Here is a 21,704-nt window from a genome sequence, read left to right as displayed (position 1 = left end):
ACATTTACCCAGTGTGCAGTTAGGGAGATATAGCGTCCCTGGCCGTGCTTACTGGTCCACGTATCTGTGGTTAGGTGGACCTTGCCACAGATGGCGTTGCGCAGTGCACACTTGATTTTATCGGATACTTGGTTGTGCAGGGAAGGCACGGCTCTCTTGGAGAAGTAGTGCCGGCTGGGAACAACATACTGTGGGACAGCAAGCGACATGAGCTGTTTGAAGCTGTCTGTGTCCACCAGCCTAAATGACAGCATTTCATAGGCCAGTAGTTTAGAAATGCTGGCATTCAGGGCCAGGGATCGAGGGTGGTTAGGTGGGAATTTAAGCTTTCTCTCAAATGTTTGTGAGATGGAGAGCTGAACGCTGCCGTGTGACATGGTTGAGATGCTTGGTGACGGAGGTGGTGGTGTTGGTGGTACATCCCCTGTTTGCTGGGCGGCAGGTGCCAACGTTCCTCCAGAGGCGGAGGAAGAGGCCGAGGCGGCAGCAGCAGAAGAGGCCGAGGCGGCAGCAGCAGAAGAGGCCGAGGCGGCAGCAACAGAAGAGGTAGCAGGGGGAGCCTGAGTGACTTCCTTGTTTTTAAGGTGTTTACTCCACTGCAGTTCATGCTTTGCATGCAGGTGCCTGGTCATGCAGGTTGTGCTAAGGTTCAGAACGTTAATGCCTCGCTTCAGGCTCTGATGGCACAGCGTGCAAACCACTCGGGTCTTGTCGTCAGCACATTGTTTGAAGAAGTGCCATGCCAGGGAACTCCTTGAAGCTGCCTTTGGGGTGCTCGGTCCCAGATGGCGGCGGTCAGTAGCAGGCGGAGTCTCTTGGCGGCGGGTGTTCTGCTTTTGCCCACTGCTCCCTCTTTTGCTACGCTGTTGGCTCGGTCTCACCACTGCCTCTTCCTCCGAACTGTGGTCTAGGACCTCATCGTCCCCTGCATCGTCTTCCACCCAGTCTTGATCCCTGACCTCCTGTTCAGTCTGCACACTGCAGAAAGACGCAGCAGTTGGTACCTGTGTTTCGTCATCATCGGAGACATGTTGAGGTGGTATTCCCATGTCCTCATCATCAGGAAACATAAGTGGTTGTGCGTCAGTGCATTCTATGTCTTCCACCGCTGGGGAAGGGCTGGGTGGATGCCCTTGGGAAACCCTACCAGCGGAGTCTTCAAACAGCATAAGAGACTGCTGCATAACTTGAGGCTCAGACAGTTTCCCTGGTATGCATGGGGGTGATGTGACAGACTGATGGGCTTGGTTTTCAGGCACCATCTGTGCGCTTTCTGCAGATGACTGGGTGGGAGATAATGTGAACGTGCTGGATCCACTGTCGGCCACCCAATTGACTAATGCCTGTACCTGCTCAGGCCTTACCATCCTTAGAACGGCATTGGGCCCCACCAAATATCGCTGTAAATTATGGCGGCTACTGGGACCTGAGGTAGTTGGTACACTAGGACGTGTGGCTGTGGCAGAACGGCCACGTCCTCTCCCAGCACCAGAGGGTCCACTAACACCACCACGACCATGTCCGCGTCCGCGTCCTTTACTAGATGTTTTCCTCATTGTTATCGTTCACCACAACAAAAATACTATTTGGCCCAATGTATTGAATTCAAATTCAGGCCTTTTTTTACAGACACCTAACACTATCTGGCTATCTATTTAGGTACCGTATTACACTAATACAGGCACAGCAGTAACCACAGATTTAGCTGAATATAAATTTGAGGCCTATTATTTAGGCGCTGGATGACAGGTATACGTTTACAGACAGAATTAGACTTGGAAATGCACAGTAGCGTGTGTGAAGTTATTGAGAATGACACTATATGCACCTTGAATCTTATATACCCTTTTAGGGATAGATTTAATGTTGGTCTGATACAGCAGAAACCACTAAATTAGGAAATTGCAAAATTGGGAATTGTATTTCAACCCAGAACAAAAACTGTGCTTTGACGGACACTAAATAACTTGACCAGCTACATCAATAATGACAGATTTGGATGAATATAAATTTGAGGCCTATTATTTAGGCGCTGGGTGACAGGTTGTCATGGTCTTACCTCCTTGCTGTCCTCCTTCGTTTGACATGTGCTGGCGGCCATCTTGGTTTCTGGGTTTCTTGTAGCCTCCCACCCTGCGGCTCCTCCTTCCCACTGGGAGGAGCTGGATGCCTAGCTCATATATATAGGAGGTCTGTGGCTTCAGTTCCTTGCTTGGTCCTCCTGTGCTCACATGCTTCTAAGACTGCTGCTGCTTCTGGTTCCTGATCCTGGCTTCGTCTGACTACCCTGCTGATTCCTGATCCTGGCTTCGTCTGACTACCCTGCTGATTCCTGATCCTGGCTTCGTCCTGACTACCCTTCTGGTTCCTGATCCCTGGTTTCGCAAGACCCTGCTTCGGTTTAGCCATCCGTTTGGACTTTTGCCTTACAGCTTTATTTTCAATAAAGCCTTCTTATTTCCACTCATCTCTTGTTGTACGTCTGGTTCATGGTTCCATGACATTAGGACCAAGCCATGAATTCTGACGGTACAGGGCCATCCTCGCTACCTACGCTGGTTGCCAGACTTGATCAGCAGGATCACCTGTTGGGTCGGTTCGCTGTGGCGTTGCAAACCCTGCTTGAACGCACGGCTCATTTAGCTTCCGTTGCCGATGGGTCGGTTGTCGCTCCTGGGCCCGCTCCTACTGCTGCTCCGGTTGTTGCGCCAGAGTCTACCCCGACACCTGTTGCTGCGCCTGCGGTGTTTCGGGGTATGACCGGTTCTGCCCCCCTTCCACAGCGCTTTGGGGGAGAGCCAACTCAGTGCCGAGGTTTCCTTAACCAGGTGGGCATTTACTTCGAGTCGCTGCCACATGCCTTTCCTACTGAGAGATCAAAGGTGGGCTTCTTGATCTCGCTGCTCTCGGACAAGGCCTTGGCCTGGGCCAGCCCTTTATGGGAGAACAACTATCCGGTGGTTGCCGAATTTTCTGGTTTTGTTGCTTCTCTTCGGAAGGTATTCGATGTGCCGGCTCGTGCTGCCTCTGCTGCGAAGCTCCTTATGTCCATCAGACAGGGTTCACGATCCATAACTGAATACGCCATTGAGTTTCGTACCCTGGCAGCAGAGGTGGGCTGGAATAATGAGGCTCTGGTCGCTGCTTTCTCTCATGGTCTCTCGGATGCCTTGAAGGATGAGGTTGCAGCTAAGGACCTACCAGTGGAGCTCGAGTCTCTTATTTCTTTCCTGATTTTGATTGACACCAGACTCAGGGAGAGACCTTCCTTTAAGGAGAGCCTGCGGAGGCCTTCTAACAGATTGGCGCCTACGTTTGCTGTCCCACCCGTGCCTCCCTCTCCTCCCACGCCTCCTGGGGATGACTTGTCTGGGGGTGAACCCATGCAGCTGGGGTTTGCTCGCCTGTCCGAGGGGGAGAGGGTACTCCGGAGACGCGAGGGCCGATGCATGTACTGTGGTCTCGGTGGGCATTTTCGGTTGGCATGCCCGAACCGTCCGGGAAACGCTCGCACCTGAGATCCTGTCGGGGGCAGATCTTGGGTGGAGTCTCCTCGTCCCCGGTTTCCCGTGTTGACAAACCACTGATTACTGTTGTCCTCTCCTGGGTCGGGGGCTCGGTGACGACCCAGGCGTTGGTGGACTCTGGTGCTGGTGGTTTGTTCATTGATAGTGTGTTCGCTGCCGCCAATTCCATTCCTCTGCAGCCTCGAGGTTCCCCACTGGCTCTTGAGGCGATAGACGGCAGACCCCTTCTGCCGCCACACGTGACTCATGAGACCCAGTGGGGATGGCCATTGGTGCCGTTCACAGAGAGTCGGTCTGTCTCCAGGTTATTTCGTCTCCACACTACTCGGTGGTCTTGGGGTACCCCTGGCTCCAGAAGCATAATCCGACTTTCGATTGGAAATCGGCCGAGATCCTCTCGTGGTCACCGCAGTGTGGGGCTAGTTGCATCCATGGGCCTGTCAAGTTGCTGTGTACTTCCTCGGACTCTCTGTTGCCTCCTGAATACGAGGAGTATCGGGATGTATTCAATAAGGTGCGTGCGGTTGCCCTACCTCCGCACCGCCCATACGATTGTGCCATAGAGTTACAATCTGGTGCCGTTCCGCCTCGTGGCAAAGTCTATCCACTGTCGGTAGCGGAGAATGAGGCCATGGAGGAGTACGTGAGGGAGGCGCTTTCACGCGGACACATTCGCAAATCCTCGTCCCCGGCAGGGGCTGGATTTTTCTTTGTGAAAAAGAAGGGCGGTGAGTTGAGGCTTTGCATCGATTACAGGGGTCTCAATCGCATCACGATCAAGAACGCTTACCCGATACCCTTGATTTCCGAGCTGTTCGATCGCCTCAAAGGGGCCACGGTCTTTACCAAACTCGACCTGAGGGCGGCATATAACCTGGTAAGGATCAAGGCGGGCGATGAGTGGAAGACCGCGTTTAACACCAGGACCGGTCATTATGAATCCTTGGTTATGCCCTTTGGGTTGTGCAATGCGCCCGCAGTCTTCCAGGAATTTATCAACGATGTTTTCCGTGACCTGTTGCAGCAGTGTGTGGTGGTCTATTTGGATGACATCTTGGTATATTCTGAATCCATGGAGGCCCACATTCTGGATGTCAGACGAGTGTTGCAACGGTTACGAGAGAACAAGCTGTTCGGTAAGCTTGAGAAATGCAAATTTCACCGATCCTAGGTAACCTTCTTAGGTTACATCATTTCCGCTGAGGGGTTCTCAATGGATCCTGAGAAGGTTTCGGCTGTCTTACAGTGGCCCCAGCCCAGTGGTCTTCGTGCCCTGCAGCGCTTTTTGGGCTTCGCCAATTATTATCGGAAGTTCATCAGGGACTTTTCCAGGCTAGCCAAGCCTCTCACGGATCTGACCAAGAAGGGCAGTAATCCCCAGGTCTGGCCGCCCGAGGCCATCCGAGCTTTTGAGGCTCTAAAGTCCGCCTTTGTGTCGGCTCCGATTCTGTCGCATCCCAACCCTGGGTTGCCGTTTGTCCTCGAGGTGGACGCGTCTGAGACGGGAGTAGGCGCCCTCCTGTCTCAGCGTAGAACACCAGAGGGTCCTCTGCTTCCTTGTGGGTTTTACTCCCGGAAACTGTCTTCCGCGGAGTGCAACTACCAGATTGGTGACAGGGAGTTATTGGCCATCGTGCAGGCCCTTAAAGAATGGAGGCACTTGCTCGAGGGCTCGGTGGTTCCGGTTCTCATCCTGACGGACCACAAGAATCTGACCTACATCTCTGAGGCCAAGAGATTGACACCACGTCAGGCCAGATGGGCTCTGTTTTTGTCACGTTTTAATTACGTGGTCTCCTACCTACCCGGTTCCAAGAACATCAGAGCGGATGCCTTATCACGGCAGTACTCCGAGCTGTCCGGGGAGGAGTCGATTCCGACTTCGGTCATACCTCCGAATCAGATCCTGGCCGCCATTCGAACCAGCCTGACCTCTCCCCTGGGTGAGCAGATTTTGGCGGCTCAATCTGGTGCTCCCTCTGGGAGACCCAACGGCAGGTGTTTTGTGCCTGAGGAGTTGCGCACTCGGTTGTTGCGAACCTACCATAACTCCAAGGCCGCGGGGCATCCTGGAAAGAATCAGCTGTCCTGGGCTGTTTCACGTCTGTTCTGGTGGCCTTCTCTACGTTCCGACATCGCCGCATATGTAGCGGCATGCTCCGTTTGTGCCCAGAGTAAGTCCCCTCAGCACCTTCCGTTGGGCCTTTTGCAACCCATAGCCACCGGGGAGCGTCCATGGTCACACCTGGGGATGGATTTCATTGTGGACCTCCCTGCATCCCGAGGCCAGACGGTCATTCTCATGATAGTGGATCGGTTTTCCAAAATGTGCCACTGTGTTCCTCTTAAGAAGTTACCCTCTGCACAAGAGTTGGCCTCGATTTTTGCCAGGGAGGTCTTCCGGTTGCACGGTTTGCCCAAGGAGATTGTGTCGGATCGGGGGAGTCAGTTTGTGTCCAGGTTCTGGCGCGCCTTTTGCTCCCAGTTGGGGATTCATCTCTCTTTCTCCTCGGCCTACCACCCTCAGTCCAATGGGGCCGCAGAACGATCCAATCAGGCCTTGGAGCAATTCCTTCGTTGCTATGTCTCCGATCACCAAGACAATTGGGTTGACCTCCTGCCTTGGGCTGAGTTTGCCAGGTACACGGCGGTGAACTCTTCCTCTGGGACGTCTCCCTTCATGGCCAATTATGGGTTCCAACCTGCCGTGTTACCGGAGGTATTCTCTCCCCAGGATATTCCGGCTGTGGAGGATCACCTTTCCGTCCTACGTGCTTCTTGGGTACAGATCCAGAGGTCCCTTGAGGTCTCTGCGCAGCGCCAGAGACTCCAGGCTGATCGCAGACGAGCGCCCGCTCCTTCCTACCAGGTCGGAGACCGCGTATGGTTGTCCACCCGCAACCTCAACCTTCGAGTGCCCACTCCCAAGCTGGCGCCTCGCTTTGTTGGTCCCTTCCGAGTGCTTCGCAGGGTAAACCCGGTAGCCTATGCCCTTGCGCTTCCTCCTGGCATGCGGATCTCCAACGTGTTTCATGTCTCCCTGTTGAAGCCACTGGTGTGTAATCGTTTCACTTCCTCGATTCCTCGGCCTCGTCCGGTCCAAGTGGGCAATCGTGAGGAGTATGAGGTGAGCAATATCCTGGACTCACGCCTGGTCCGCGGCCGGGTGCAGTTTTTGGTCCATTGGCGTGGTTATGGTCCAGAGGAGCGTTCCTGGGTTCCCTCCGCAGATGTCCATGCTCCTGCCTTGCTCCGAGCCTTCCACGCACGCTTCCCTCAGAAACCGTTCCTTACTCCGCGGAGGAGGGGCCCTTGAGGGGGAGGTACTGTCATGGTCTTACCTCCTTGCTGTCCTCCTTCGTTTGACATGTGCTGGCGGCCATCTTGGTTTCTGGGTTTCTTGTAGCCTCCCACCCTGCGGCTTCTCCTTCCCACTGGGAGGAGCTGGATGCCTAGCTCATATATATAGGAGGTCTGTGGCTTCAGTTCCTTGCTTGGTCCTCCTGTGCTCACATGCTTCTAAGACTGCTGCTGCTTCTGGTTCCTGATCCTGGCTTCGTCTGACTACCCTGCTGATTCCTGATCCTGGCTTCGTCTGACTACCCTGCTGATTCCTGATCCTGGCTTCGTCTGACTACCCTTCTGGTTCCTGATCCCTGGTTTCGCAAGACCCTGCTTCGGTTTAGCCATCCGTTTGGACTTTTGCCTTACAGCTTTATTTTCAATAAAGCCTTCTTATTTCCACTCATCTCTTGTTGTACGTCTGGTTCATGGTTCCATGACACAGGTATACGTTTACAGTCAGAATTAGACTGGGATATGGCCAAAAAATAACCACACTATTGATGGTTAAATGCACTTGGTGTGACAGCTTGACCCTGATGTAGGATATAGCCAAAAAACAACCACACTATTGAGGGTTAAATGCACTTGGTGACAGCTTGCCCCTGATGTAGTATATGGCCAAAAAATAACCACACTATTGATGGTTAAATGCACTTGGTGTGACAACTTGACCCTGATGTAGGATATAGCCAAAAAACAACTACACTATGGAGGGTTAAATGCACTTGGTGACAGCTTGCCCCTGATGTAGTATATGGCCAAAAAATAACCACACTATTGATGGTTAAATGCACTTGGTGTGACAGCTTGACCCTGATGTAGGATATAGCCAAAAAACAACCACACTATTGAGGGTTAAATGCACTTGGTGACAGCTTGCCCCTGATGTAGTATATGGCCAAAAAATAACCAGACTATTGATGGTTAAATGCACTTGGTGTGACAGCTTCACCCTGATGTAGGATATAGCCAAAAAACAACCACACTATTGAGGGTTAAATGCACTTGGTGGCAGCTTGTGCTGGCGCACCACAAGACACAAAATGGCCGCCGATCACGCCAGAAAAAAGTGAATGAAAAACGCTCTGGGCAGCCTAAAAACAGTGAGCAATTGAATAGCTGCAGTTCAATCATCCACAGCTGCAGATCGATCAATGAATGAAGTCTTTTGAAGGAGTTAATCACTGCCTAATCTCGCCCTAACGTCGCGGCCTCTCCCTATGCTGATCAGAGCAGAGTGACGGGCGGCGCTACGTGACTCCAGCTTAAATAGAGGCTGGGTCACATGCTGCACTGGCCAATCACAGCCATGCCAATAGTAGGCATGGCTGTAATAGCCTCTTGGGGCAAGTAGTATGACGCTTGTTTATTGACTGCTTTGCAGCCTTTCAAAAAGCGTCAAGAAAGCGCCGAACACCGAACCCGAACCCAGACTTTTACGAAAATGTCCGGGTTCGGGTCCGTGTCACGGACACCCCGAAATTCGGTACGAACCCGAACTATACAATTCGGGTTCGCTCATCCCTAATGAAAAGCCAAAAACATCTCAGAAATATATGTATAAAAATCGAAAATACTGAGGGCAAATCAGATCCAATCAGATCCAGGCATGTGTGATGATTTCACAATGAGGGGAGGACCAATGAAATTATAGAATCTTGTGAGGACCAATCAGATTGAGGCAGGTGTGATGATGTCACAGAAGCTAGTGACATCATCGAGTTCTGAGGCTTGGAAAACAACTGTCTGACATTACCTTGGTCAGAATATCTCTGGATAAAGAGAGAGACAGATAGGCTTGTGTTTTTGCTCAGCAAATCCTTGCTTTCGTTTAGCGAATCATTTACTTTGCGCCATGGAGATCCGGGGTTTGGCATGCTTGCCTTTCCTCTGGGTCATATGGACGCTATCGGGCCTCTGTGCCCTGATTGCCTTGACTGTCATCCCAGGCCATACAAAATATCCTTACATCAGGTAAGAGGAGACAGGGTGGGATTCCTCTGTAGTATCATCAATGTTATTACCGTATTATTATCAGATTAGTTCTGGAATGTTATGATTTTTGTTGGTGGATTATTAATAAGCTCCATCTCTTAATTGTTAGCACAGAAAACATCACATTGGGGGGACTTTATTAAGACTGAGATTTAATGCACTGGACGGTGTCTGCACATAAGATCATATTACAGAGGATGATTACAATGGAAGGAAATAAAGTCTTATCTGCTATTAGAAGACATGAGACAATTATGCCGTTTGTGCCTAAATAACTCCCAATATTTTGCTTTCTTTCTCAGTGACACGGGAGCAAAATTCCCTGAATCTGTGGTCTTTACAGTGGTCTTCGTAATATCTGCCATTCTAGGTAAGTAGATTTAGGTTCCTATAGAGAAATAACATCATGAGGAGATCAGCGACTCCAGCGCTCAGTGATGATGTTATCTCCCTAATCACTATTCACTGCTGAGCGGCGGCCATCCTTGCAGATTATAATCATCACTGAGTCCTGGAGGTTATTACAAGTGTGTAAGAAAGTCCCCGGCTGATCTCATGTGTTGTCCATTTCAGGAGCTGGCACCGCTTCCATCCAGTATCGGTTCATGATCATCCGGTCTGAGCAATCAGAGAGGCGACATATCATCTGCCAGAGAATCCTCTATGCCTTTGCATGGATTGGCTGCATTGGGACCATTGTGACCGGCATATTTTCGGTAAGTTTCTATACAGAGGTCTCAGGACTAGTAATATAGAGGGGTTATGGCTTGGAACCAATTGATGTCTATAAATATAATAAATATATGTAAGTACACACAGTTTTAGTCTTTGATCCATAGAAAATACATTGTCTGGTGCTCATTGGTATATACTGCATATTGCTCATTAGTTTTCTATAGAACCCAATCGATCATACCTAACAATGATGCCCCCTGGTGACTATTCTTATGAATTACTGCCCCCATATAATTACACCACCTGCGGCCTCTGCTGTTTTGTATTCTCAGATCTTCAGGACGTTCACATTGATGACATTTATTTCTCTGCTTTCGTTCTAGATGAGGATCAGTCCTACAGTCCACAGGATCGGCGCAGGACCGGCATTTTTCTTTTGTGCCGTTTACAACTTAGGTCAAGCTATATGCCTGTACAAGAAATCCTTTAGCAGTCGGCACATATGCCACGTTAGATTGGCATCAATCTTGGTGACCATTGTGGCCCTGCTGACCTGTATCCTCTTATAGCTGACTTGTATAGTGCTATGTTGTATGTTGGATACACTGGAGATAACACACTTACCAACATCGTTGTGGGTAAATTTGGGGCATTTAACACATGCCTCAGACACTCCCTTCCCCCTAAACCTGTCAGGTGATTCCCATATACTGGTAGGATATACCTAAGCCATCTATTTGAGGCCTGGGAAAACCTGAATTTGCCATCATAGTGCCTGAAAATTCAAGACAATTCTGGCAAATTCTGGACTATGGCAACTAGGAGGTTATCGGCTTCCTCTGACCCCACCGTAGCACAGATCAGACATGACAGTATAGGACACATTATAATAATAGAATTATGTTACTTTTCCTTAACACATCTTTCCAGTTTCTGTGTGTATGACCATCGACTTCTTCCAGCTATGTACCGGTCGATGCAGAGAGGTGAGTTCATATCACTTTTCACCATCTTCTGTAATCCATGTGTCCTGTGTGACATTAATATAGAAGCTCTTGGTGGACATGTCATCCTCCCATCTCACTCCATACCATAGCTGCTGATGAGCACCGCTAGGCACTAATCCTCCATTCTGTCCCTCTGTCTTCTGCAGATCTACACTAGGACAGGCATGGTGGCCGAGTGGCCTGGATTTGTTGGCCTGATAATATATCCACTAATGAACTATACAGATTTCCAGGTGAGTAGATGCCGTGTAAAGGTCTTATTTGTTCCAAAAACATTTCAGAGAAGTAATATATTATATAGAGCTATTTTATGATTAATGATCTTTCTTCTTTTTTTCCTTAGTGTTTGTATTTAACGTTGTCCAGAAAAGGTGTCTCCATTGGCCTGAGAGAAAAGACCCAGGACCCTGAAAACCCCCAATAACATCCAAGGGGTTGAGCACCAAGACAACTGAAACCATCATGACAGCGCTGGACAATGATCTTCTGTATCAAGAGGCAGATTCCAGGCTTGGTCTCTGCCCTCATTACTGGATGTGACATTTTACCGGACTTTCCTAATACCGGATTTGACATTTAACGGATTTTCTGGATTCAACATCTACCAGACTTTCCGAATACTGGATTTGACAAATTACCTGGACTTTCCTTAGCTACCTCATTTCTAATGATGGCTTTTACCCTCTTGCCCAGGGGAAGGGCAGTCCTTCAGCCATGGTTCCCTGGAGGTTTCCTCCACTAGGAGGTTTTTCCTCCCCTGAGTGTTGAAGGATGAGTTGGGGGTTCACCATCATCAGGGCCATTTCAAAACCACTGGCCTGTTAATAAATAAGTCGTGAGGTAGCAAACAATGTGTCTGAGCCTCTTTATTGATTATTATAATGAATGTATTGTAACTAATGTTACCTAATAAAGACTGGGGAACGTCATGGGGTGACCAGACCAAGCTCTGGAACCAAGAGGAAGGTGGTAATGGCAGGGCTGGAATTTCCCATTAACATTTAGCATATTTTTCACCCCATAAGACACACTTTTTCCCCCCAAAGTGAGGGGAAAATGTCACTGCATCTTATGGGGCGAATACTAATGAGAACTTCCATTATGGAAGCGCAGATTATTATCGGAGGACCAGAAAGTGGTGAATGCAATGCTCCAGGGCTCTATACTCACAGCTTCCTGGTCCTCTGCTGTCGTCTGTGCAGTGACTGCGCACAGCATGAGAACGTTCTCTGACCTCACGCTGTGAATGTCGGGTCCCAGCACAGACGACGGCAGAATGAAGAAGATAGAAAGCTGGATCCTGGGAGCCCGGGGAGTCCAGAGCAGGAGAGGTAAGTTGATTTTTTAAATTGTAATAGCTCTGAGGCATGGGGGTCTGAGGTCAAATTGGGGGTCATTCACATTGGGGTCTGAGCTGAGGTCTTATTGATGTCTTGCTAACATTGGGGGTCTGATGAGGTCTGATTGGGTGTCTGATTAACATTGCGGGTCTGATTGGGGCTATGAGCTTAGGTCTGATTAAAATTGGGGGTCTGATTGATGGTCTGATCTGTGGTATAATGGAAAATATTTTTTTTCTCATTTTCCTCCTCTAAAACCTAGGTGAGTCTTATGGGCAGGTGTGTGTTTTATAGGGCGAAACATATGGTATGTCTATCGTGGTTGAAATTTTATGGGTATAATAAAAAGTGATTCAATAAAGGGGCATTCTACTTAGAACAAGTTATTCCCCTCCATTTGTCATGAGAACAATGAATGCACAGGCCGAGAATGCGCACCTCTGCTCTATTCACTCTATAGAATTGCCAGTGAAAGCTGTGCTGCACTCCGCCATCTTCGGATGTCCCACAGAGAATAAATGAAACAGTGGTGCACATATACTCAATCCATTCTCCTTTCAAATGGGAGTCATGGGTTCCCCTGTTCTTGTGACTGGCTGTGGTCCCAGAGGTCACACCCCTCCAATCTGTTATCCCCGTTGGAGTGAATAGGGAAAACAAGCTGGTACAAATCTACGGCCGCAGCAATCTCATCCTTTATCTCATTTCACATCTGCTAATACCCAGACACAACCTTATTATCCATTATTTATAGACCAAACTATTCCCCGGCCCTGTGCATAGAATATATCACTCACCATGGTCAATTTCCCAAGTGGGGGCTCAAAATCTACCTTCTCCCAGGCACAGATACTAGAAACAATTTCACAGGGTGTCAATTAGACAAAACATATGTTACAGGGCTGAGAGTCAGTCCTGTTTTGATATTTAAATTAGAAACATGGGTGGGTGAGTAACATCACTTTGCCACATGGTTCCATAGTCATGACCCGCCCCTTCCTGTGCTGACATCATCGGTACAATGAATTCTGGGTAGGCAGGTGTTAATATAGTAGCAATAGACCTAGCCATTGGAGGCCATTGTGAATCATGGACTCTAGTGGTAAGTGACTGGAGGCCATTGTGAATCACGGACCCTAGTGGTAAGCGACTGGAGGCCATTGTGAATCACAGACCCTAGTGGTAAGTGACTGGGTCCATTGTGAATCACAGACGCTAGTGGTAAGCGACTGGAGGCCATTGTGAATCTCAGACCCTAGTGGTAAGTGACTGGGTCTATTGTAAATCACAGACCCTAGTGGTAAGCGACTGGAGGCCATTGTGAATCACATAGCCTAATGGATGGAGGCCATTATTGTGTTACAGCCTATGCTCAGCGGAGGACCATCTGACACACCAGTACTGCAGCTGCAGCTGAAACTCCACTATCGCCTGCTTCTCGCACAGTCTCTCCAGAATGTGCAAGACGGAGTTCCACCTTGTGGGTACGTCGCATATGAGGCGGTGAGCGGGAAGGCCGATGTTACGCTGCAGCGCAGACTGGCAAGCAGCAGCAGGGTGAAAATGCCGAAAGCGCTCCCAGACGGACCGCACTTTCTGCAGCAGCTATGGCACATCGGGTAATTTTTCAGGAACCTCTGCACCACCAAATTCAGCACATGCGCCAGGCAAGGGATGTGCGTCAAATTAGCTAGTGCCAGAGCTGCTACGAGATTACGCCCGTTATCGCACACCACCTGGCCAGGCTTGAGGCTCAGTGGCACCAACCACTCATTGGTCTGTTGTTCCATGCCCGTCCACAGCTCCTGCTCTGTGGGGATTTTCCCCCAAACAGATGAGTTTAAAATCAGCGTGCTGTCCCTTTCCCCTGGCTGTGCTGAAGTTGGTGGTGCAGGTGTTACGCTGACCGGATGAGGCAACGAGAAACGTCCTGCAATCCTCAGTGGCGGAAGGAAATGCGCCAAACTGCTATCCGCCTCAGACACAGCTGCCACTGCATTTACCCAGTGTGCAGTGATGGTGATATAACGTCCCTGCCCATGCTTACTGGTCCAAGTATCGGTGGTTATGTGGACCTTGCCACAGATGGCGTTGCGCAGTGCACATCTGATTTTGTCAGCCACTTGGTTGTGCAAGGCAGAGATGGCTCACTTGGAAAAGTAGTCTTAGCTGGGAACCACGTACTGATGGACAGCCACTGCCATAAGGTTTTTAAAAGTCTCTGTCTCCACCAGACGAAATGGCAGAATTTCAAAGGCCAGGAATTTTGAAATGCTGGCATTCGGAGTCAGGAATCGCTGTTAGGTAGGGGGTCGCTTCCTGTCACTATTGGAAAGGGAAAAACACCAGATACACACAAAAGGAAATAGACAACAGTCTAGGCCTCAAAAGCTAAGGAAGAGGGATGGTGACCTCCTAGTAATCCCTAGGCCTTTCCCTAACTCCTGCCAGTATTAGTAGATCCTGATGGTGGAAATGCTCTTACGCCGGATGTCTATGCCCTGCTAAAACTGACGAGCCCTAGGATAGGTAGCAGGAATTGAGACAGCTGGTTCCTTCCCAGAGTAAGAAACCCGCGTCTCCCTGAGGCCTGGAACCAAAACACACCAGAGAACAACAAACAGAAAAGGCAACTAGTACTTAGCTATGAGATGTATGGAGAAGCAGGAGATCCAAGACAAACAAGCTCTAGCAGCTCCAAGAGGAACTATCAACCGCATGGTCAGCAGTGTGAGGCGGACCTAAATAGAGCCTCATCACTGATAACAAGCAAAACCTGAGGTGAGACCCTGCCAAACAACATACAAAGAGGAAAACAGAGAGACCTGTCAGATAGCCTCACGTGCAGCAAGTCTATCCGATCTTCTCACCTCTGTCACGGGAGGGACCGTGACACTTCCTCTTTCTCTCCGGTGTTTAGGGGATGGACAACTGAACGCTTCCATGGGACAGTGTGGACATCCTGGGTGACGATGGTGGAGGTGGTGGTGTTGCTGCCACATCCTCTGTTTGCGGGGTGGCAGGTGCCGCTGTGACTCCAGAGGGGAAGGAAGAGGCCGAGACCGCAGCAGAAGAGTAAGCAAAAGGAGCCTGAGATCTTTTGTGGTTTTTCAGGTGTGTACTCCACTGCAGCTCGTGCTTTGCATTTACTGTAGATGCCTGGTCATGCAGGTGGTGCTCAGATATAGAACATTTATGCCTCGTACAAACCACTCGTATCTAGGCGTCAGCACATTGTCTGAAGAACTGCCATGCCAGGGTACTCCTTGGAGCTGGCTTTGGTTTGCTCAGTCCCTGGGTGCGATGGGCAGTAGCAAGCATACTGGCTAGGGGACAGCCACTCTGCTTTTGCACCCTGCTCCCTCTTTTGCTGTGCAGCTGGTGATGTGTGACCACTACCTCTTCCTCCGAACTTCACACGTCACTCGCATGACCTTGATTCCATGTGGGGTCTAGGACCTCATCATCCTCCACATCATCTTCCACCCAGTCTTCACACCTGCCCTCCTTGTCGGTCTGCACACGGCAGAAAGCCGCAGCAATTGGCACCTGTGTTTCGTCATCATCATCAGACACGTGCTGCGGTCGTCCTCCCATGTCCACATCCTGGAACATAAGTGGTTGGGCATCAGTGCACTCAATCTCTTCCACTTCTGGGGCAGAGCTCGGTAGATGGCCCACGGAAACCCCACCAGCAGAGTCATCAAAAAGCATAATATGCTGCTGCATGAATTCGGGTTCAGACTGCTTGGCTGATTTGCAATGGGGTGAGGTGAAAGACAGATGTCCATGGCCTGCAGGTGTTTCATTTGTGTGTGTAGCTGGCACAGATCGACCACGTCCTCTCCCTGAGACAGCAGCACCACGACCAGTGCCACGTCCCTTATTTAATGCTCTCCTCATTCTTTGAGGTCACCCACCGAACTAACAGACGGATTAACTATATTAATTTCCCTGTCACATATGCAGTGCACGTGTGTCTTACACCAAAAATGGGTATATGTCACCAGCCAAACTAACAGTCAGATTAACTATATTCATTTTCCTGCCACATATTAAGTATAGAAGTATCTCACACCAAAAATGGGTATATGTCACCCACCAAACTATCAGACGGATTAACTATATTAATTTCCTTGTCACATATGCAGTGCACATGTATCTCGCACCAAAATTGGGTATATGTCACCGGCCGAACTAACAGTCAGATTAAATATATAAATTTTGCTGTCACGTATAAAGTGCACGTGTATCTCACACCAAAAATGGGTATAATTTACCTACCGAACTAACAGACGGATTAACTATAATAATTTCCCTGTCACATATGCAGTCGCTATATGTCACCCACAGAATTAACAGCCAGATTTATTATTAGATTTCTGTGTCTGGGGTGCAAAGCTGGTGTATTGCACCCACAAAAAATCATTATAGGTCACCCACAAAACAAATAGCCAGATTCCTAACACTCTCCCTTGCTTCAGCTGCCTGCTTCCTATCTCTGCACTACTAATGGGCGGTGCTACAAGTGATCCAGCTTGTATAGAGGCTGGGTCACATTATGCACTGGCCAATCACAGCCATGCCATTACTTGGCATGGCTGTGATGGCTTCTAAGTGCCATCAGTTCGGGTCATGTTCAACACTATTTGTGGCTTGTCAATATGCATTTTGGCAAAGTTCAGTTTCGCTTTTTTTTTTATTTTTTATTTGCTTACAACAGTGTTTTCCTCCTCGGTCCTCTTCCATTCAGTCCACTTTGGATAAGGCAGCCACGGATGGTGTGATCTGACAATCTGATGTACCTTTACCTTGGCATTTACCTCTAATCTCTTTGGAAGTTGTTCTGTGCTCGTTGGTTACCATTCATATTATCTTTCTCTTTCATTTGTCATCAACTTTCCTTTTGCGGCCACTTCCAGGGAGGTTGGCTTCAGTCCCATAGACCTTGAACTTCTGAATAATATGTGCAGATCCTAGTGGTAAGTTACTGGGCCCATTGTAAATCACAGACCCTAGTGGTAAGCGACTGGAGGCCATTGTGAATCACATAGCCTAGTGGATGGAGGCCATTATTGTGTTACAGCCTATGCTCAGCGGAGGACCATTTGACACACCAGTACTGCAGCTGCAGCTGAAACTCCACTATCGTCTGCTTCTCGCACAGTCTCTCCAGAATGTGCAAGGTGGAGTTCCACCTTGTGGGTACGTCGCATATGAGGCGGTGAGCGGGAAGGCTGAAGTTACACTGCAGCGCAGACAGGCAAGCAGCAGCAGGGTGAGAACGTCGAAAGCGCGCACAGACGGACCGCACTTTCTGCAGCAGCTCTGAAATATCAGGGTAATGTTTCAGACACCTCTGCACCACCAGATTCAGCACATGCACCACGCAAGGGATGTGCTTTAAACCACCTAGTGCCAGAGCTTCTACGAGATTTCGGCCAGTATCGCACACCACCAGGCCAGGCTTGAGGCTCAGTGGCACCAACCACTCATCGGCCTGTTGTTCCATGCCCGTGCACAGCTCCTGTGCGGTTTTTGCCCCAAACAGATGAGTTTCAAATCAGCCTGCTGTTTTCCCCTGGCTGTGCTGAAGTTGGTGGTGCAGGTGTTACCCTGACCGGATGAGGATGCAATAGAGGAGGAAGCGGAGTAGGAGGATGAGGCAACGAGAAACATCCTGTAATCCTCGGTGGCGGAAGGACATGCGCCAAACTGCTATCCGCCTCAGGCACAGCTGCCACTGCATTTACCCAGTGTGCAGTGAGGGAGATATAACGTCCCTGTCCATGCTTACTGGTCCACATATCAGTCATCAGTCATTATGTGGACCTTGCCACAGATGGCGTTGCGCAGTGCACACCTGATTATGTCAGCCACTTAGTTGTGCAAGGCAGGGATAGCTCACCTGGAAAGGTAGTCGCAGCTGGGAACCACGTACTGTGGGACAGCCACTGCCATAAGGTTTTTAAAAGTCTCTGTCTCCACTCAAAGGCCAGGAATATTGAAATGCTGGCATTCAGGGTCAGGAATCGCTGTTAGGTAGGGGGTGCTTCCTGTCACGGGTAATGGGAAATGGAAAAACACCAGATACACACAAAAGGAAATAGACAACAGTCTAGGCCTCAAAAGCTAAGGAAGAGGGATGGTGACCTTCTAGTAATCCCTAGGCCTTTCCCTAACTCCTGCCAGTATGAGTAGATCCTGATGATGGAAATGCTCATACGCCGGATATCTATGCCCTGCTAAAACTGACGAGCCCTAGGATAGGTAGCAGGAATTGAGACAGCTGGTTCCTTCCCAGATGAAGAAACCCGCGTCTCCCTGAGGCCTGGAACCAAAACACAGCAGAGAACAACAAGTGGTTTGCATGAGTGGTTTGCACGCTGAGCACAACCTGCATGACCAGGCATCTAAGTGCAAAGCACGAGCTGCAGTGGAGTAGACATCTCAAAAACCAAGAAAGGTCTCTGGCTCCTCCTGCTTCCTCTTCTCCTGCAGTCTCGGCCTCTTCATCCCCCTCTGGAGTGACAGTGGCACCTGGCACCCCACAAACAGAGGATGTGGCAGAAACACCACCACCTCGGTCACCAAGCATCTCCACAATGTCCCATGGAAGCGTTCAGCTGTCTATCTCCCAAACACTGGAGCAAAAGAGGAAGTACCCCCCTACCCACCCGCGATCCCTGGCCCTAAATGCCAGCATTTTCAAATTCCTGGCCTTTGAAATGCTGTCATTCCTTCTGGTGGACACGGACAGTTTTTTAGAATATGATGGCGGTGGCTGTCCTACAGTACATTGTGTCCAGTCGCCACTACTTTTCCAGGCGAGCCATCCTTTCCCTGCACAACCAAGTGGGGGTCAAAATCAGGTGTGCACTGTGCATCTGTGGCAAGGTCCACCTAACTACGGATACGTGAACCAGTAGGTACGGCCAGGGACATTAAATCTCCCTAATAGCACACTGGGTAAATGCAGTGGCGGCTGGGCCTGAGGCGGATAGCAGTTTGGCGCATGTCCTTCCACCACCGAGGATTGCAGGGCGTTTCTCTTTGCCTCCTGTTGCTTCCTCCTCCTACTCCGCTTCCTCATCCTCTACCGCCTCCTCATCCTGTCAGCGTAACACCTGCACCACCAACTTCAGCACAGCCTGTGGTAAACAACAGCAGGCAGTTTTGAAACGTATCTGTTTGGGGGACAAACCCCACACGCGCAGGAGCTGTGGACGGGCATGGAACAACAGACCGATGAGTGGTTGGCGCCAGTGAGCCTCAAGCCCGGCCTGGTGGTGTGCGATAATGGGCGAAATCTCGTTGCAGCTCTGGGCCTAGCCAGTTTGGCGCACATCCCTTGCCTGGCGCATGTGCTGAATTTAATTTAATAACTTGACCCACCCTCTCTATCCAATCAGATTTCAGCCATTGACCTCCCTTGGATGTGCTATCCGATTCTCAAGCTCCCTCTCCGGCATAGAACCCTGATTCCCCGTTACCCGTGATCGCTATGGTAGGCGCATAAAAGAACATCGAAAGTTGATAGGGAAGATCTCCAAATGGATCGTGGACGTCACGGGGACGTGCGATCAGGCAGAAGTTATCTAGAGTCAACAAAGCGGCAGCAGGGCCTCTCCTGTATAACGTTTCCTAATCCAAAATACCCCAGTGACATTCCCTGTATATTTTTATTACTCATTCCAATAACAAAGCATCTTAAAGGGAACCTGTCACCAGGATTTTGTGTATAGAGCTGGGGACATGGGTTGCTAGATGGCCACTAGCACATCCGCAATACCCATCCCCCATAGCTCTGTGTGCTTTTATTGTGTAAAAAAAAAGATTTGATACATATGCAAATTAACCTGAGATGAGTCCTGTCCCTGACTCATCTCATGTACAGGACTCAGCTCAGGTTAATTTGCATATGTATCAAATCGTTTCTTTTACACAATAAAAGCACACAGAGCTATGGTAGCTGGGTATTGCGGATGCGCTAGCGGCCATCTAGCAGCCCATGTCCTCAGCTCTATACCCAAAATCCCGGTGACAGGTTCCCCTTAAGAGTCCTGTATTGTTATTTATCGTCATTACCTACTGTATTTTTCGGGAGTGGGTAATTGACTCACGCCTGCTGCCTTCCTTGGATGCTTCTGCTTCAATACCTTGTCCCACATCTCCACCCAATCAGATTTCAGCCATTGACCTCCCTTGGATGAGGTATCCTTTTCTCAGGCTCCCTCTCTGGCATGGAACCCTGATTCCTGTTAACCGTGATCACCATGGTAGGCGCATAAAAGAACATCGAAAGTTGATAGAAAAAATATTCAATTGTATCGTGGACATCACGGGGACGTGCGAGATGGTGGAGCAGTATGTGTGCACACGCCTACACCAACTGACTGATGGGTCTGCCCCCTTTACTTCTGGGTCTCAAAATTGGGCACATGGCCTGAGCTTGCCATTTATGCCTTGGAGGTGCTGGCCTGCCCTGCAGCCAGTGTATTTTCTGAATATTTGTTTAGCACGGCAGGAGGGGGTTATCACAAACAAGCGCAGCCGCCTGTCCACAGCCAATGTGGACAAGCTCACGTTCATTAAAATGAACCAGGCAGGGGTCCCACAGGACTTGTCCGTACCTTGTGCAGAACAGACATGTATACCGGCCTCACCCAGCCATTGTTTTACTCCAGCGCACTTTCTCTTTTTTTATTTTTTTTATTTCCCAATGTTTTGGAGTCTACCCAAATTTAAACAAAAAAAATAAAAAATAAAAACCAAAACCAGTGTTGGCTCCCTCCTCCTCCTCCACCGCCAATTCCACCTACACCGCCACATCCACCGCCTCCTCAACCTCCTACTCCATATGGACCTCCTCCTAGATCAAGATTATTATTATTTTTCTTACATATTTTATGTTATTTTAAGTCATTTCCCTATTCACATTTGTTTGCAGAGCACTTGCTATGCTCTTAACCACATTTTGCAGCATTCTAGCCCTTTCAATGACTTTTTTAGAGCCATTTTAGTGCTCCAAAGTTCGGGTCCCCATTGACTTCAATGGGGTTCGGGTTACGAACTCAAACTTTTTTGTGAAGTTTGGCCGAACCCTTCGAACCCAAACTTCAAGGTGTCCGCTCGACTCTAGTCCCTACCTACCATGCACCATTTAGAATACTGGTACTTTCTTTCTGGTGCTGGCAGAGGGAACCTTGAAACAACTCAGGCACTTGTGCCCAGACATGACTTCTACTTCTACAGCAGAGAGGATTGCCTGCGCTGGTATTTCTCAGCAACTAGAAATGAGCAAACCAATTCTACCATCTCTATTAGATGCTGCCTCTTCTCTGAAGTTTCTCCAGCTAAAGGAAAGCCAACTGCATCTTTATACATAGTGAGATGGAATTGCTTTATCGGTAATTGTCCAATAAATGTCTATAACCTTAATCACAAGCAGAAATAATTTGGAAAGGAGCGCAGAGCAGTGAGAGGTGACATTTTCCCTCCTGGCACTGTCAGCAGAATAGAGACACCTTTCATGGTGCCTTCATTCCTTGTATAGAGGGTAGGGGCTGATATGGGAGCAGGGTCCATCACCCAGCTTTACTCATATGGTGGCACGTGTATAGAGTAGATTTTTATTTTTTTATTCAGAAGATATGAAAAGCCCAAAACATCTCAGAAATATATGTATAAAAATCGAAAATACCGAGGGCAAATCAGATCCAATCAGATCCAGGCATGTGTGATGATTTCACAATGAGGGGAGGACCAATGAAATTATAGAATCTTGTGAGGACCAATCAGATTGAGGCAGGTGT

Source organism: Bufo gargarizans, chromosome 7 (assembly GCF_014858855.1).
Source record: "Bufo gargarizans isolate SCDJY-AF-19 chromosome 7, ASM1485885v1, whole genome shotgun sequence".
In the NCBI taxonomy this organism is placed as follows: domain Eukaryota; kingdom Metazoa; phylum Chordata; class Amphibia; order Anura; family Bufonidae; genus Bufo; species Bufo gargarizans.
The sequence above is the reverse complement of the archived record's forward strand: the minus strand, read 5'-3'. Positions refer to the sequence as shown.